Here is a 6751-nt window from a genome sequence, read left to right on the forward strand (position 1 = left end):
CTCCTGCCTAAATCGACACCTCTGTCTCGCCTGACATGCTTCATCAAAACACTGTCTATTTTCAAAGCAGTGAACAGGAAGCTGTTATTGCTAAAGGCCCTGACACCACCAAGCAGGCGGCAAAGAACTAGTGGCGACGAAGGTCTCCTGTGGCGTCGACTCACGTCTTGGCCGAAAAGTTGCACTAGAACACACCTCAAAGACTACAGCCGATGGCCAACCACCACGTAGTTCTGCACGTGTGAGAGGAAATAACTCTCCATGCCAGCAGGCGGTGGTAGTCTGTTGCTATGATACAAGAAGACCATTTTCACACCGCTGTCGCTCACCACTCGTATTATAGGTATACTACTAATGGAGAATAATGTCTGATAAAAAGTAAAAAATGGCGCTGGCGTTGTCATCCCTTGGTATTTAACCCTATAATGCTGTGGGTAGCATATTTGATACAAACATTTCTGAGACCTATTGCGTCACCATATGGTAAAAACTACACCTTTTGTACTACAATAATTCTGACATATCACACGGTACAATCCAAAATGGCTGGATTCCATTAGCCCCCAACTGGTTGTGTCAAGGAGAAGCATATTGCTTTTTTGAAGACTTTATGGTGAGATTTTCTTTGAAAAGTTTACTAATATCTTAAAATGAGGACTTACTCTGTTGAAGTAACTTATAATTACTTAATTTTTTGCATGTTAGTTTATAGTAAAAACTTGCAGAAAATGTTTGTATTAAATTTGATACAGCAGGTAAAAACGGGACGTTAGTGGTAAATACCTCAATTGTTATTTTACTATTTTCTTGGTGCAATATGCATTTTGTCTACCATAGTGCATAATAAAATATTTTGATGAATCAAATACACAAATTGAAGATTGAAATTTTGTGTTTAGAACAAATCATTGAACTCAAAATTGATAAACCTAGCTTTAGATGGCTAAAAATAATTACTGTATGGAAGATGTCCTGGCCTTCCTCGATAGCAATTTGAGAGACTTGGAGGACATTCTCATCTACCACTTGGCAAAATAAAAAGAAAAGAGATAGAACAAGAACTACTGTACTGCCTGGTTACCACATTGCAAAATAAAATGAAAGGATTGAAAAAGGCAGCTGTTTGAAAAGAAATTATGCAGATGTTACAGATGTTACAGATGGTCAAGGAGTAAAGTTTTGTGTAATGCCCGATGTATTGAATATGATACAAACAAAAAAACATATATGCTAATCTTTTACATTTTGTTAGAGGACCAAATTAAGACTTCAGATTCAAAATATTAGAATTTTCTGACCATTATTTCTTGGGTCAGGCATTATAGGGTTAAGTAGAAGAAGAAAAGAAGAGGCGGAGGCGACAAATAAGGAGAAACCTCACTAATGGGTAAAGGCATGGATACTACAGCCGCATGCTCATGCCGAATCGGCCAAAAAGAGGGCCGACAGATAGCGACAGAGCCGAACACATCGCAAAAAATAGGGCGACAACCGCTCACCTACGGTCCAACTAGGACCGACGGCCGACGATCTCCTCGGTGTGTCAGAGCCTTAAGAGCTGCTGTCAACACAGTCCTGGTTCAGTGTCAGAGTCGAATGTGATTAGTTTTCTTCATCACCTTTTAGATTAAATGTATTGTCTGTGTCAGAGTCATAGACTGCATTAATATAATATGTAGTCATCAAGCTCTCAGCCATTACATTTGGGTGGCTTTTTAAAGTCTTGATTTTGGATTCTGGGTGTTTTCATGATGGTCTCTGAAGCCAGAAGAGAGGACGCGACAATTGAGCTTTAGCAGAGGCGGTTCGGTCCCAAATGCAGCACACAGGAGGCACAGTGGTTAATGATAATCTATACTGATAGCTTCAGCAGGTAGCCTAAAGAGGCAGGTGATAATAACAGAGTTCAGTCCTTAAAAGCAAGAGACATAAGAATCCTGAACTGGGGAAAGACAGAAGCCAGACTATTGATGCCAGCAGGTTAGAATCTACAGATTGCACACACAGTGATGAATTTAATGAACAATAAAAGCCCTAGAGTCACAAAAATCTCCAGATAAAAGAGGGAAACTCACACAGTAGAGCTGATGAGGGGCCAAACAGCCCAGAGGGAGAGGCAGATGGGAACCAGGAACGCTGAGATACGACTTGACTTGGGGGACAGAAGGCTGAGATGATTTCTGGCATTACGACAAAGCAGGCAGGTCAGAGGCAAACAGGAGGCAGCAACAGTGATCGGTCCAAGTGAAAGTGCTGGAAAGAGTTTCATAGAAAGGTGAAGAACAACAGGAGAGGCTTTTACTGGCTTGATTGCAAATGAGATCAGCTGTGTGTACAGGTGAATAGAGTTAGTTGATGAGGTGGGCGTGGCCAGCAGGCTGAGTGGAGCACAGGTGAGGTGAGAGGAAAGTTACAGGGAAGGGTCAAGGGAGCAGAACTTACAGAAGCTGGGGCCTCATTTCTAAACGGCGCGAAGATGTTCCATACGTTGTGTTTCACAAACACACCAGGACGTATAAAAAAAACAGCTTGATGTAAGAACGCAAGACAAACTCTAGACCAGCTGTGAAAATGTGCGTGCCATCCTGCAGTATGTGTCATCTGACAGTGCCAAACTAAAAAGAACTGAAACTCGCCAAATATGCCGAAATATAATTGACCAACTCAACTTTCTGAACTTTGTTTACAAAGGGGGAGGAATAAAAACATATTTTTCACCAGTTTGATCTGTAATCTCAGTAACTAAAACACATCTAAACCAACAGATGACATTGCTTAAACACTGAACCAAAACCAAAATCGCAACTGAAGTGCAAAGTGTTCTCTATTTATGTGACATGGAGATGTTCACACACATCAGGGACTAGTTGCTGAGGCGCACAGATATCCATCCGCTGTGCTGCTTAGTGGCAAACCAACGTGGTGTTCCTCAGGAGCTACATATGTGTGAACTACATGTGTGAAAAATACTCTCTTTTGCAGCCAGCCTCAAGTGGCCACAAGAGGAACTGCAGTTTTCAGCACTTCTGTGTTGCCCTCATTTTAAAAGCCCGAGATTATCACTTCTAAGACCGAACAAAGTGACATTACAAGAAATAAAAAGTACATCTATTTTTCATAACTAACTTTACGAGATGTTAATCTGCAGGTTGTGTTAACTGCTCTCATTACAAAGTCATAACCTCAACATCTTTATTACCTGCCTGAACTTTACGAGATGTTAATCTGCTGCATGGCGAGCATGTGTTCCAGCGGGGCTGTGGCATCCTGCAATAAATCACCACGCCTCGATAATTTATGAATACGAGCAAAAAGGGAGGCGTGATCATTATGTTTTGACAGCTCGCAGGGCTGCTATCCACAGCACATATATTAGATCAACCAGGTTAACACTTTCATCTCTTCAGCCCTTTGCCATGACAAATTACAGCATGCTGCTGCAGGGCGCTCCAGCACAGCACAGAGGATTGGTTTTTTTTTTCTGTCTTTGTGTACAGCAACAATGTGTGAGGATGAAATATTTAGGTAGTGCGAAAAATGAACTCTTTTTTTTTGTGTGTGTGTTTTAAGTCACACGAGAGCATCTTGAAATCTCAGCAGATTGATTGAAATTGGCTTTTTGAATTCATCTATTGAGACGCATGCAGGTTCTTTTTGACCGGACAAACAGACGCTGCTGTCATGCTGCTGAATACAGGTCCGGAAACCAACTTTCACATTTTCCTGCTACAGCATGCCTCTCTCTGCAGGAACATGTCCTTCATCCACTATCCTGCATTGGCATCGCCTTGCTCTCACTTATTTGGCTTCCTGGGAACTGTTGGTGCATAAGCCTCACAGCTTGCCCTTAATTGTGATTTAATGAGCATCCCCCGCTCATCTATTAGCATGATTCAACCTTAGTATTTCTGTATGATGTTATGAATGCTGTCAGCATGTGCTATCAACGTCTTATAAGAAAAAAATACATCCCTTTGACATAAAAGCTCCTCATGAAGGCTTTCATGCTGAGGCAGTAATCTTTCTGTGACTATGAAAGAGAAATCAGTCAAAGTAGAAAGAGGAGATCACAAGCAGACGAGTTCACATCTCTGCTACACAACAGACAGAAGCAGCAGGTGTGAGGTGGGATTTTTCACGTCTCTTCCTCAGGAAATCACACAAATTAAAAACAACCTATTACTGTGAAATAAAAGTCACAGAGAAGTTATTTTGGATTTGGAATAACACTTCCATAATGATAAAAAAAAAGTGTTGGAATTAAGACTCTTTGAAGGGAGTGGGATCTTTGTACCAGTCACTTCCTGTTGCTAGGTTACTGAAGTTAGCTCACGAAAATGACAACGATAAAAACAATTTAAAGGATTCATGCTTATCAACATTATCACCAGGTCCAGACTTGGAAATTGTACTCATGAGATGGGTCAGGTTAATTTCTCCTCCGCCATTGTTGTCGACAAAATTCATATAGGAAGTCTTGCCCCGTCTTGATTTTGATTGGTTGGCGGAGGAGAAGTGGCATTGATAAAAGTGCTTCCAATTGTTGAACTGTTTTTAACTGAGAGCTCCACAAGTGCAGCGACAAAAATCTGCATGGTTTCATTTGGAAAGTGGTCGCTGCCGGCGCAAGAAAACAACAACAGTGGCCTTTTTTCTTTTTGAGCTGACGTTTTTTCTCAACATATACAGGCTGACGTCAATTTATGACGTTGGTCTGATGACACATAATGACGTGGGGCTGATCTCACTGACAAAATGAGCTCACATGAAGTAATGAGCTAGCTTTGAGACAACTCGGTTGTGACACATTCCCAGCTCAGACATCCGACTCTCGAGGTAAATGTAACACAAGATTACCTTTGTTTGTTCCTTTGTTGGGTTCATCATGTGGTCCTGGAGCTAGAAAGGTTCAGGTCCAGCACTTCCTGGGTATTTATAGGATTGATGATGTCATCACTGACATCACTGGGTCATACCAATTGTAGGGTTTCTTTTCTGTAAAATGTTTTCTTTTTGTTCAGTTCCTGGAGCCTATCTTTGAGTTATTATTGAACGGATACCATTTTTAATTTTATTGAACCAGGTTGGTCTCATTGAGATTAAGAACCTCTTTTTCAAGGGCGACCTGGCCGAGACAGTCAGCATCAAAAACACGAAGTTACAGACAGAGACACATAGAGAGTACAATTTACAAAACACTAATTTTTGCATTAAAATAGAATCATCCATGAGTCAAATCTGGGAGTCAGTAGTTCAAGCAGTCGAGCTAAAAGCATCGACATCCTGTAGAAGCTGCTTCCAGGTCTTTCATTTTAGATTCAAAAACATTTAAGGACACCAGCTCCTTGAGTTGAACAGATTCCAGGCTGAGGGTGCAGAATACACATTCATCTGTTTAACGTTTAATTGAGTGGATGAGCTGGATGTTAATTTAAGTGTTTGTTCTGATATCATTGTCTTAAGACAAAGTGATGTGCACCATTTAAAGGCAGGGTTGGTCATTTTCTCCAGATACACTTTTAACACTCTAAGATTTTGGTTGAAATTGTCTTTAGATCCTGACAGACATTAATAACTCATGTGCTCTGAGAAAGGAACAAAGAAAATCTGTCATCTGTATCAGTTGTAAGTCTGTAAAAACTTTGACCAATGTCTGCCATGAGGTACCAATCTGATGAACCAATCACACGCCTCCCTGTCTCCCTGCTCGTTCTCTAACCCTTGTGTGCACTAGCCCACACTCAAAGCTCGATGATACTGTGAGTTTGTTGTTGGCCGTTGTGAGCAGTAAAATAGTCACTTCTTTAAACATGTTTTATGATAAAGTTTAGTTTTCACTTACCGCTGAATGAGACATGAGACGACGTAGATTCTACACAATGCAAGAGATGAGCTGAGGTCTGCATCTGGAGAAATGGCGCTCGTACATTTAAGTGAGGGGCGTGGCTTTTGAAAGAGCACAGAGGTGTAGACGGAGCACTGAGGGAATGCTACTTTAAACATCATGCTAGTTTTAGAAAATGACCAACCCTTCCTTTAAGTCATGTTACACTTGGCTGCAGCCAATCTGTGAACTCAGCAGTCTATAAAGCTGTGAGAAGTTAACTAGTTACAGGCGGGCGAAGAAGTGGAGCTGAGGCGGGCCTTAAGCCTCTCGACATACAACGGGTCCACCTGTCACTCAAATCAGTCAATCCCCAAATTATGGAAATTTGAAAACAACCTTTGGAGCTAATCGTTCCCTCTCTGATGTAAGTGAGGAGCTGAGGCAGGTCACATGACCAACAGCTGCACCCCGCCCGCCTGTTAGTCAGGTCGGCCACACACCTTATTACGGTTATCTCCTATCCCTCATACAATCAAAACAGATGACTTGTGATGTGTGCTGATTAACACACTTTTGATTGGGTGTGTATGTGACGTCTGCAGCCTCTAGAGGAAACTTAGAGGACTGCAGTTTTCTCTGCACTTCTTCATTTGGTTTGTTTTTCCACACCGGAGGTTGCCCCTTGGTTCACAACAACACTGCAGGGTTTAATATAAGTCAAGAGTCTCTAACACAGAGACCTGCAGCCTCCACTCAATAAACAATCAACAGAGCACATCAGTGAGCTCATTTCAAATATACAATGGTTGTTCTGCACATCTTCAAATTGCTTCTCATATTAACTCTTGAGAGAAATTTACATTTTTATTAAATGTGTATATTTTTCAGCCTCTGCACCTAAAATCTACTCTCTCTCTCTCTCTC

The sequence above is a fragment of the Labrus mixtus genome, chromosome 14, assembly GCF_963584025.1.
Source record: "Labrus mixtus chromosome 14, fLabMix1.1, whole genome shotgun sequence".
Lineage (NCBI taxonomy): Eukaryota > Metazoa > Chordata > Actinopteri > Labriformes > Labridae > Labrus > Labrus mixtus.